This window comes from Lasioglossum baleicum, chromosome 11 (genome assembly GCF_051020765.1).
Source record: "Lasioglossum baleicum chromosome 11, iyLasBale1, whole genome shotgun sequence".
NCBI classification, from domain to species: Eukaryota; Metazoa; Arthropoda; class Insecta; order Hymenoptera; family Halictidae; genus Lasioglossum; species Lasioglossum baleicum.
This window is the reverse complement of record NC_134939.1, coordinates 6,922,734-6,935,487: the sequence shown is the minus strand read 5'-3', so window position 1 is coordinate 6,935,487 and position 12,754 is coordinate 6,922,734. Positions and strand designations below refer to the sequence as shown.

The 12,754-nt window shown below is 41.0% G+C and overlaps 1 protein-coding gene across 9 annotated transcripts in view; it reads right to left on the bottom strand.

Annotated features, from left to right (window-relative positions):
* Window positions 1-12,754, bottom strand: part of LOC143213439 (cyclic nucleotide-gated channel alpha-3) — a 299,614-nt gene that overhangs the window by 97,476 nt on the left and 189,384 nt on the right. The gene's annotated exons all lie outside the window — the stretch shown is intronic.

Here is a 12,754-nt window from a genome sequence, read left to right as displayed (position 1 = left end):
ACATTGAATGCGAAAAGGGTACCTGCATAATTGATGATATTAAAAATACAAAGAAAAATTTGCTGTCCTCACGTAGATGACAATATGACACAGGGCTTTTAAAAAATAATGGATGCCATCGTAGTTTGCTTCGGCTTGTATTCTGTAATTAAAAGTGTTCTACATAGATGTATTCTGTAGTGAAAAGTATTTTTATTCGTTGGTATTTTAGCAGCTTCAAAATTAATAATAAAAATTTTAGCAAGGGACAACAGTTGTTAAATGTTGGAAATGAGCAGTTCAGGTAAACAGAAACAAAATCGGAGTTATATTTCGAGTGCTCGAAGTTAAACTAAATGAAATGAGAATAAATTGAATAAGAAGATGTCTGGAGAATATTTCTAAAAAATTTGAAGCATTTAGAAATATGATCCGGCAGTGTCAAAGCTGGCCATTTATCAGTGCCATTCACTCGAATACTGGATGAAAACCGCGAGATTAATAGCGCTCTCGTTTGAAGATTCATTAACTTGCATTTCGTATCACCTATATTCCCCGAATGTTAATTACGTCCGAATAACATTCTAGGAGCTATCAATACCAGCCGAGAATAATAAATTTCAGTTAATTGCGGTTTCTAGGCCGCGCGAGAATCGGAGAAAATATCAATCTTCCTACTAACGAGCTGTGCGCATCGTTCTCGAGACAAATTTTCTAAAGGTAGTTCCTCGCATTGAATACTCTGACGGAATAATTTCTCTTCGCTTAGAAAAAGTTTTGTTTTAACTAACAGGCTGCCTTCGTTCGCTCCACAGACTCGAGAGGAGTGTCTATTGATCTTCTTTTAAGACCGTAAAGAGAAATGAAACAAGGAGTATTTTTAGTCTCTGACCCTCGAGACAGTCTTTTATGGAAGAATTCAACGTTTATGGCTTCAAAGATCGATATATATTTTTGTATGCTTTCCCGATGCTTAACTTTGACTACACCGAGAAAACAGTCACATTCTGCTGGAAATGTTTCGGAGGAATTCATATAATTATGTAAAGGGTTTTTCATTAAGAGCTATTTTCTATTTCTGAAGATTAAAGTTCTCACTCTTCGACACGTGGTTAGTAAAATTATAAAAAATTGTAAGTATATGTAGAAACTGTGTGTGTAACTGTATATGTAGAATATGTAGAATTGTATATGTAGATACTGTATACGTGACCATATGCGTAGAATATGTAAAATTGTAAAAGAATTGTAAATTTTTTTAATTGTATATGTAACTGTATAGAACAAAGGTAACGTTGTAAAAAGTAATTGAATCTTTGCTTTGACAGGGAAAACAACCCCTAAATATTACAGGAAAATTCGAAAAAGTCAGTAACATACTGTTAACAATATAAATTTTTGGATGGAATTCATGTGATTATTATGTAGAATACCGTAACGTTGTAAAAAGTAATTTTATCTTTGTTTCGACGGAGTGTGTGAACTGCAATTACACGACAGAGTTTTATAATTTTGCTTTCTGCATTTTACAAGCTTCGATATTGTTAAAAATGATGAATTACAACATTTTTTATTAAATTCCACACTGTTTCCTTTTATTGTCAATTTACTAAAATCACTCGCGAAGGAAACAGTATTTGATATCAAATTCCTCGAATTCGCCCATATAAAATAATAAATTTGTATAAATACAATACAGAAATAATTATTATAAATAACAACACAGAAAGGAACACGTCACTAAGTTTTCTACTGAATGTATGTATTTCCAAAATCAAATATTGTTATTCGATTGGATAAAAAGAAATTTTGTTTTTTGTGGAGTGGGATTTTTTATTTTAAGATCTCAGGATTGTTGTTATATACGTGAATTCCTATAAAAAGTGCGCGGTGGATCAAGGATTTATATGAATATGTAACCAGATGAAACTATTCGGTGCGGACTCTGTTACCACCTGTGCATTCGACACCAATGTTCGCTATAAACATTTGGTCCAGTGCGTGCCCTGCCACCAGAAATATTCGGTCGATACTGTACACACGCCGCGAAACCATAGGGGAAAAAGTTAAACGCCGCATTGTGCTCTTTTATCTTTGTTGTTACTGCTTTATTTAATGTTGAACGGCCCTGCATTATTGCTCGTTAAAACCATTCGTATCGACAAAAAAATCTATAAAGAAAATATTAGGTGCGCACAGAAGCCATTTACCGACGAAAAAATTTCTACTATATTGTCACCCACGCAATACCGTTAAGGATTTATTAACAACTGTTTTCCGTTACAAATAATAGAGTTAGTAAGATAATGAAACCTGTTATGGTAGTCTCTGGATTGATTGACGAAATATCATAAAAGAGTGGAATTTACTTATGATAAAAATTATTAAAAATTAGAAATCTCTATTATACGAACGTTTGTTTCACATGTTTGAGAAATTAAATACGAAGAAACAATCACAATGATTAGTCTTGTACGTATGTATATACAATCTTTCTACTTTCATTTAATCATTTAATGGTGCAGTGTTGAATTTTAAAAAACAAAGCTAACGAACATGTCAAGTTTAAACTTTGTGGGTTTGTTTATTAATCTTTGAAGAATACTGTAGAATTTTTTCATCATTCATTAATGACATTATTGCAAATTATAGCTATTCAAATGTTTCTTAAATGACACACACACAAACACATACATTTAATATTCTTCATGGTAGCAAGAATTTATAGTTCTGTGTCGCAAAGCGTCATCCGGTGACTCTAGTTAGAACCTGCCAAACGTTGCAAATTGGATCGTAATTAATGCTTACAAAATCTTAGACATATTTTATCGAGCATCTTGGAAACTATTACAGCAAGAGGAATAATTTAAAGGGTAAAGTTGTGTAATTTTGTAAAAAGGGTATTATCTTAGTTAACATTTTTAGTTAGAATTATTTTAAAGTTATAGTTCTGTCTGACTAGCGTCAAAATAAACGGAAACACTGCGGGACGCCCCGAAGCAGAGAATCAAACGAAATCGCCACCTAACGATTAAAGCACTTTTTGAAAGTAAAATCGCAGATGTCCACCGTTACGAGCGAGTTTAGATACGGTCGACAGAAAATGAAATTTAATATCCCATCAGCGTCACCGCGTTAAAATGTAGTCCAATTCCCCGAAGGAAATTGTAAGAATGAGAAGCACGCCATTACGAGATCGCCACGGACCGTTTCACGTTTCTTCGGATTCCGCGGGATTACATTTACAATATTAACCCCTCCGCGGGCCGGGAACGCTCGCGGTAAATACAGTTAGCTTCCGGTGAATCGCAAATAACGTTCCCCGATGCAAATTAAAAATTGCAGTATTAATGTAACCCCTTAATGAATGCGAGCTTTATTCGCCGGGTGACAACATCTCTTCGAGGACCGGAAACATTTCCAAATAAATAATCCATCGTTGCTGGTTCACACGATTTATCAAAATTTAATTTACTTAAATCGTTCAGTACGATTTATTTAAATTCAACTTATTCAAATCATTTAATGCGATTTATTTCAATTCAACTCGTGTAGATCGTTTATCATAATTTATTCCAATCTAACTTACTCGGGAGAATTTCTCCATGCATCAGACACACGAAATTTTTCCAACGCGTTTATATAGAAATTGTTTTTATAAAAAACATGAACGCGTCTAATTTCTTTTTAGTGTATCCAAACTTACAAAGGAGAGGTCTCAACGGTGGGGTCGTCGATTTTAATGAAACTTTTTCTGGCGAATCTAGAGCAAAAATAAGCAGACTCATGTCTGAGCGTTTTTGACAATGCTCATTATTTATAAAGATAATTAACATTTAATTTTATGATATCCAGAAAATATCCATGTGGTAGAGGGTGGTTTTTACTTTCAATTTATAATTTTTATTTGGAGTGTTAAGTCTGCATTTTTTTATTTCTCTTTTCTTTAGCATTGTTTTCTTTTTTGTAATCTTGCTATTCATTTATTGATGGGGTTGTCAATGGTGCAACTAGCTATATATTTTGTGCAGGAAATGGACAGTGCAAAGCAAACCTGGTTTTGTGGTTATATATATTTCATTAATGTAAATAAATTTGTCCAACATCAATTTTGTTGCGTACCAAGAATACCGAGATCAGATAAAGCCCGTAAAAGTTAAGATATGATTATAAGGAATTAAGTATATCAAGATATTCTCTGATTTATCTTTATGAATAATAAGCATTGTTAAAAACGTTCAGACATGAGTCTGATTATTGTTGCTCTAGATTCACCAGAAAAAGTTTAATTAAAATCGACGATCACAGTGCACGAGTCAAAACAATCCATTTGCTTTCTTGACATTTCTTCTAAAAGCATGAACATGAACGATGAAATCATAACGTGTTTAGAAAATACAAAACATAAAATAAATAAAGGGATTCTGATAACTAGACTGCGGATCTTTATGCAAAATAAAAGTTGTCTGCATCGATTTCAAGAACCAGAAACTAAATTGAATGTTATTTCTTCAATGATTTTAATAAAGGAGAAATCATATATTGTTACCTTCAATTTTTAAAATTTTCAACAATTTTGAATTTTCAGCTACTCAATTTTGCTGTAAAGTGCATAAAGATACGCAGTCTACTGATCACTCCAATCCAAAAAAGTTGGACCTGAATGAATGCGAGTGCTAGTTGCAGTGTGCATTAGTAGTTGCCGCGCTGTATATTTTGATTACCACCCTATGTATCTCGTGCTGAAAGCTCAGTCGCATTGCCGATGTGGAGTGACGTTCCCTGCGGATTCAGCTGAAAATTCCCGCGGCTGTTTCGGAGCAAGAGCGAGAGATCAAGTGTAAGGGTTGTTAGGAATTTTGAAATTGAAGTTCCAGCCGTGTGTATGGCGAACGCAAAAGCTGCCTCGGTGGCTTTGTAACATTGTTAACCGTTCGACTGTTCGGATTGATTCGCGACACGTTTGCGTACCAATAGCCTTGTCACGTTTTCAAACCTGGCAATGAACGGCGCGGCAGCAACGAGAGCGCAGTGTCGCGAGCACATCGGGAATCCTCCTAGCCGGAAGACTTTTCGTGTTCCACGAGTGGAACGCCGATTAACTCGAGCAAGAACTGTATTTTCCGATGAACAGCTCAGGGAGCACGAATGAACCCCGGGGACGGACAATAACAAAGCGACCAACATCCGCGCCGTTTATTCCTTATCGATCCGATAGCTCCTGAAAAGCAACTATAAATAAAGCCATGGTAATTAATCAGGGACAACTATGGAAGTCGATCTTTCGAGCACAGGAGCGTAATGCGACATTATACCGGGTGGTTCATAACCTTGATATTTCGATGGAGTCTGCCAAACGTCTCCATGCAACCTTTAACACTAAATGAACGGTTTCAAGTGTTTTATTTCACAATTGAGGAGCCACAGAATATTAAAAAATGCGATTTCTGTTAATTCTGCTACCTTCTTGTGTCCGGTTATTGTCCCACTATTTGTACCTGGCAGAAATCCTGTCTCTACTATAATTGTGTAGATTCTAGATGATCATTGTCCTCTCTAATATTCGTAACTGTCGTACACACTGCAGAATTTTTACCAGTTTATTTAATATTACTTAATATATTATATATTATATGTGTAGGGATTTGTGTCAGGCTGGTCGAAATCAACTTGATACGAAGAACAATTCGTTTATTAATTTGAATAACACTACTAAAAATACACTAGTTTGCACTGCTGGCTTCTCTAAGCCGAAACGCTCTCTCTCTCTCTCTCTCTAACTCTCTCTCTCTCACTCTCTCTCTCTTTCTCTCTAACTAGCTCTCTAGCTTTATCTTCCTCTCTATGTATTTCGACAATCCAACGATAACTCTGTCGCTCCCGCGACCTACCTCATATTTATACCCTACTGTGATTACGCAAACATTCATACTTTCTATCTCACACATGAAGTTCGCGGTCGTTGCCTCTTACGACTCTTTCTCTCTCACTCACGCGCTCGCTCTCTCGCAATCGCTCAGTAGGGCATTCACCTGTCCCCGTGTTATTGTTTCGGCAATTCGCGGGCGACCTATTCGGCAAAACGTTTGCCGCTTTTCCGTTCTCGCTCGCTTAACCGTTGACTCCTTTAACGGTTCTGACCCCTACACTCGGCCATCCTGTGTTGATATCCGACCCCGGATATCGTCTCCAGCCTCATCTTCGCTGATATCTCCGTCCGTCGATCGAGCCCAGGGTTTCATGTGGTCCGCTGCTGTCGAGGTTCGGAAGGGCCCCTCATGGTCTCCTACCTTCTCGACGACGTACCGATCATTTCGCAGCTTCCTCGTGACTGTGTATGGACCCAGAAATTTATTGGCCACCTTTAACCCTGGCCCCTGCTGAGTGCGCTTAATCGCCACCAAGTCGTCCTCTCGGTATTCCCTCGCGACCACTCTCCTTTTGTTGTACCCCTTCCTGTTTTCTTTCTGTATCGCCTCAATGTTTTTCCTGGAACGGTCCCGTATTTCGTCCCGTTCGGTCTCGAATTGGCCGATCCATTCTCTTTCTAGGAGTTCCCGGACTTCCGGGCTGTCTCGTAGCCTGGGGTGGGTACCAAAAAGGACGCGGAACGGCGTCGTGCCTATGCTTCGGTGCATCGTCGTGTTTAGGCACTGCTGCGCTAGCTCTAACCATCTATACCACTCCTCGCGCTTCGGGTGTGCTAATTTCGTTAGCAAGGGTATAAGGGTGCGATTTACGCGCTCTACCTGACCGTTCCCTCTCGGAATGCCCGTCGTAATCAGCTGGTGCTGAATTTTCTCTTCCTCGCAGTATCTCGCGAATTCTCCCGACGTAAAGGCTGCTCCGCGGTCGGAAATAATTCGGTGTGGGTTCCCAAAGACGACTGATTGTTTTTGTAGTCTCGCTATTACCTCCGCGGCTCCCGTGCTTTTAGTCGCGTACAACCACGTAAACTTGGAAAACGCATCGACCACCACCAAGATGTGCTTATAGCTTTTCTTGGTAGACGGTAGCGGTCCGAGGTGGTCAATATGAAACGTTTCCAGCGGGGTTTCACCCTTGTCTAGCGAATTTAACAACCCTTCCATCTTACCCTGTTTCCTATTGGCAAGGATACACGCCACGCAATTTCGCACGATTTTCTCAATTTTCGCTTTCGCATTCGGAAACCAGTAATCGCTTCGCAGTAACGCCTCTGTTTTCGCGACTGAAAAATGACCTCTCTCGTGCGCTTTTCGGATAACTTGATTCTGCATCGAACTCGGAACCACTAGCAACAAATTATCGTCCACCTCTTTAAATAATAAATCTCCTCGCATGGTATAGCCCTCAATACTTCCCTGTTTCGCAAGCTCTAGTATTTTCTCTACGTCTCGGTCCTCGCGCTGCGCCCTTCTAAACTGTGAGGTTATTGTATCGTCACATGTTTCTACAAACATACAGGTTGGCAGCGGGCTACGGCTAAGAGCATCGACATGTGTCATGCTTCTCCCTGGTCGATGCTCTATCTCATAATGGAACTCCTCTAATAGTAAGGCCCACCTCGCCACACGGACGCACAGGTCCTTTTTCCGCATCGTTAACGCAAACGCCCGACAATCTGTGAAAATCTTAAACGGTATGCCTAACAAGTACACTCGGAATTTCCGCAACGACTTTATGATCGCTAACACCTCTAGCTCGTAACTCGTATACTTTGACTCCGCCGCTGTGGTTTTCCCGCTCGCGTAATATACCGGGTGCATCCCGTTGTCCTCCGAGCTTCTCTGGAGGAGTATCGCGCCGTAGCCATGCATTGATGCATCGGTGTGTAACTGAGTTTCGGCGTTTTGTCTGTACAGTTGCAACACGGGTTCGTTGCTCAGTATTTCTTTCAACCTGAGAAACGCTGCCCTTTCCTCCTCGCCGAATTTGAATTTCACGCTCGCTCTTAACAAATTGCTCAATGGGCGTGCTATATTGGAATAGTACGGCACAAATTTTCGGAAATATCCGCTTAATCCTAGGAAGCTTTGAATGTGCTTCACGCTGGTCGGCTCAGGGAATTTTCGGACGGCTTCTACTTTACGCGGCGACGGACGCACGTGTCCGTTTCGCACAATATGGCCTAAATATTCTACTTCTTCTCGCAGAAAACAACATTTCTTCCAGTTAATGACTAGTCCGACCTCGCTCGCAACCGCTAGCACCGCTCTCAGCCCGCTTATTCCCGTCTCGCGATCCCGTGAAGGTATTATAAGGTCGTCCATATATGTGATTACGGTTTTGTTACGTATGAGATCTTTAAAAACGGCATTTATGTATCTTTGGAATACCGATGGCGAATTACACAGGCCAAAAGGGACTCGGAGGAATTCGTAATGTCCATCGGGGACAATGAAAGCGGTGTACTTTCGGCTCTGTTCCTCTAACGCGACGTGAAAAAACCCGTTTTTTAAGTCCAACGTGCTAAAAAATCTCGCATTCTGAAGCAGGTCTAACTGATCTTCTATAAGCGGTAGCGGATACCGATCACGAACTATCTTTTCGTTCAAGCGTCTGTAGTCGACGCACAAGCGTATTGTGTCGTCTCTTTTCTTCACTATCACGACGGGGCTCGCGTATTCCGACAGAGACGGCCGTATTATTTTTTCGCTTAACCATCCCTCTATTTGCTCGTTTACTTTTTCGCGCTCTGCTTGGGCTAATCGCCTCGCTCTCTGGAAAACCGGCACGTCATCCGTAAGAACGATTGACATCTTTACGCCTACCTCTCGTGTTTTAACCGGCCTATATTCCCGAACTAACTTTTTTACTTCGACCCTCTGGTCGTCACGCGGTATGTGCGCGACGTCTACGTCCCTGTCCGACGCCTCTTCGTTTATGTTTATTTGAAACACTTCCGGAAGATTTTCAGTGAACTGCTCGGGCGACGGGTTGACGTACACATTTCCCGCTCGCATCATGACGTCTACCGTGTCTAAGAAATCCGCACCTATAAGAAACCCATGCTCGATGATTTCATCAGGGATAACTCGAATGACGATCGGATAGGTATTCCCGTCTACTCGCACTTCTGTCTTAAACTCACCTAATGTCGTGTTCTCGCCCGACCCGACGCCGCGAAATCTGACCTCGCGAGAGTTCAACGGAGGAGAACCGATTCCGACGTACTGCTCTTTACGCATTAAACAAAGGTCGCTCCCGGTATCTATGAGCGCCGTTATTTCGCGACCGTTAATCTCTACGCGTTTCTTAAACTTCGGTGATCTTACCTCACTCGCCGCACATACATTTTTGGGTTGTCCGCCCGCTCTTTTGGGACACCTCGATGCCAGGTGACCCCGCGCGCCGCATTGGAAACACACCGGACCCTCCGCTTTTGTGGGGCAGTTCACCCCGATGTGGTCGCGCATGCCGCAATTATAACAGGGCCGCTCTCTTGGCCGCTCTACACTCGTCCGCTCTCTCCATGCGCCGTACTGCCCGCTGCTCCTCGTTTCCGGCCGGTCCATTCTCCTCACGATGCTCGGCTGGCCTCCCTCTCGTAGCGTGATTCTCTCGAACGCCTTCTGCAGTTCCGACGCGGTCTTATATCCTCCCATCCGGGCCTGATCTCTTAGTCGTACGTCAGGGATTCCCTCAATCAAGTAGTCCGCAATTTCTTCTTCTGCCACTGGCACGCGATTGGCAAGAATTATTTTATCGTGTGCGTATTCTTGGAACGACTCGCTCCTCCTCCATGTCCTCTCCTCGAATTGTCGCCGGAGGACTAATCTGCTAAGTGGGAAATGGAAAACGCTTCTTAGCCTTGTTAACAGCGAGCCTACGGACATCTCTACGTGTTCAGGTTTCGAGTGTAGCCACTCCGACGCTTTTCCTTTCAGCCGCATTCCCATCAGTATTTTTGTCAAACCTTCGTCCAGCTTATACGTCGCTCTGATAAGCGCCAATTGCCTTTCCCAATTTTCGAATTCCTTCGAGTCACCGCTGAAAGGACAAAGTAAGTCGGCCAACGCCGTCACGTTCACCCTTTGAGACGTCACCATCGTGTTTTCGTGAGCTCCGTACTGTGACACACGCATTACCTCCATCTCGCGTCTCGCGATCTCCAATTCGCGCTGTGCCAGCTCCAACTCTTTAGAGCGGATCTCTAATTGCTGCCTGTAGAGGCTCTCCTCCAACGACCGCGACTTTACCTCGTCGGGAGGATCATCCTCTACATCCAGGTCTGACGTCCACGCGCCTGACGGATCTTGCTCGTTGAGTCTCTTTATCAGGTCGGCTTTCGATCCTCCTGCCGATATGCCTCGTCTCCTTGCTATTTCCCTCAATTCTGTGATCGAGAAGCTATCCGCGGACCTTCCTTGCTCCATCGCGATGATACTCTTCCGTCTGTAGACTGACTTGTGCTACTGGTACCCGCGGCTCACCGCTCTACTCTCTTGTTAATTTTGACTTGGCCTGAACTGATCCCGGCTGAGCCCCCAAGATTTGTAGGGATTTGTGTCAGGCTGGTCGAAATCAACTTGATACGAAGAACAATTCGTTTATTAATTTGAATAACACTACTAAAAATACACTAGTTTGCACTGCTGGCTTCTCTAAGCCGAAACGCTCTCTCTCTCTCTCTCTCTAACTCTCTCTCTCTCACTCTCTCTCTCTTTCTCTCTAACTAGCTCTCTAGCTTTATCTTCCTCTCTATGTATTTCGACAATCCAACGATAACTCTGTCGCTCCCGCGACCTACCTCATATTTATACCCTACTGTGATTACGCAAACATTCATACTTTCTATCTCACACATGAAGTTCGCGGTCGTTGCCTCTTACGACTCTTTCTCTCTCACTCACGCGCTCGCTCTCTCGCAATCGCTCAGTAGGGCATTCACCTGTCCCCGTGTTATTGTTTCGGCAATTCGCGGGCGACCTATTCGGCAAAACGTTTGCCGCTTTTCCGTTCTCGCTCGCTTAACCGTTGACTCCTTTAACGGTTCTGACCCCTACATATGTAATATATAAAAAATTGTAAAAAAACTTTACACAAACACAACCTTGTCATTTTGATAAGTTTAGGGTTCAAATAGAGTAACTTTTTCAAACGTGGAACAAACGACTTGAGATTTTTCCAAAATTTAGATTTAATAGCTTACAACACGTGTGAAAAATTTGTTTTTTAAAATTGATATTTTAAATAATGTTGAAATTAATATTTGAAATAACTTTCTTCCTAAAAACAGGGGTTTGTAATAATATTTGTATATTAAGTAGAAAAGAGAGTGGCACTTTCCCAAAATTTTCTCATATCTGTACTTCTGCTCCTGATGCAATGCATTTTTGTTTGAAACTCCTTTTTGTGAAGCTTCTAGGAATAGTTGATTCGTGGACCACAGGGTATATTTATCCACAGAAGATATTTCAGCGAAACATTGCCCCCGATATTATTTTTCCCCTATTAGTAACATCTATTTACATTTAATTACGGCTAATTGTTCTACTTGATGCCGATTCCCTACCTCCCAGAGTTAACATTTGTCTTGCCAGAGAGAAACACCAAACCCTCCCTTTCCAACCAATTATGTAGCACTTACCATTCCAACAGGACTGTTATACATATTAACCCTTTGCACTCTGCTGGCTCCTCTGTGGAGACATTCATGATCCATAATGATAACAATACTGCATTTTTATTTATATTAGAATAAGCCGATCAAGGAAATTAATGTAAATGATATCGTATTGATTTTTTACTTCTGGCAGAAATGGATGAGTGGAAAAACAAAACTGTATAGAAATAAGAGAAGAACTTAGATTATTAGAGACTTATTAAACTTACTGAAAGAAGAAGTATATTTGAATTTACTCTCATTTTTATAATTGTAGAATAGAACATTTTGCACGAAATAAAATAATTTGCAGACTCGGTATAAAATTTTCCCAGTATTTCTCCGTTATATTTTCGTCTGTAGAATTCCACATTTCCATAATTTGATTATTTAGTGTAGAAATGTGTAATATCTTATTGTTTAATCTCTGTAGTATTATCATTTACTTTCTTTTGAATTTTGAAGCTCCCATTATGAAATTTAGTATGAGAAAAGCGATTGTTCCATTATTCGCGAATTTCTCTGTCCTAGCACTTGAGTCCTGTTATTAATTATAGGACAGTTTTCCTGTTTATTATTAAACTAATAAAATATGTTGGCATTTTAAATAAAGGACTCCCTTGTGCAAACCTAAGCGTGATTTATATCGTGTCGGAAAGTTTAAATTGTTTGTATTATAGAGGCTTTATTGAAATTTCTGGCAATAATTCACTGAGAAGAAGTTTGAACGACAGCAACATTGACCGCCAATAGCGTGACCGATAATAGTATTCCTGGGGTGGTTGCACTTTTAAAGTCGAAGTGTTTACGAACTTCTTATCGTTACTCTTCGTTGGCATAGAAGTCAGCGAACATGTATGGAGGGTGTCCCAAAAATGTTGTACATACTTTCTTGAATAAGGTGATTCTCTCCCTATGTCCTTTAAAGTAACTTTTCCCATTGCGGAAATGTTCTCCACAGCTTTGTTAAAGAGTTATTAACGAGAAACACGGACCAATCAGAGGCGACAGGTGGCGCTGAGCGCAGCGCTGGCATTGGCCGAGACGGAATCCGTCTGCTGTAGACGCACTGGTCCGCATTTTTCGTGGATAACTCCTTAACAAAGCCACGGAGAAGATTTTCGAAAAGGAGAAAGTTACTTCAAATAACCTCAGGAATCATCACTTTCAATTAAATACTATTTTCGA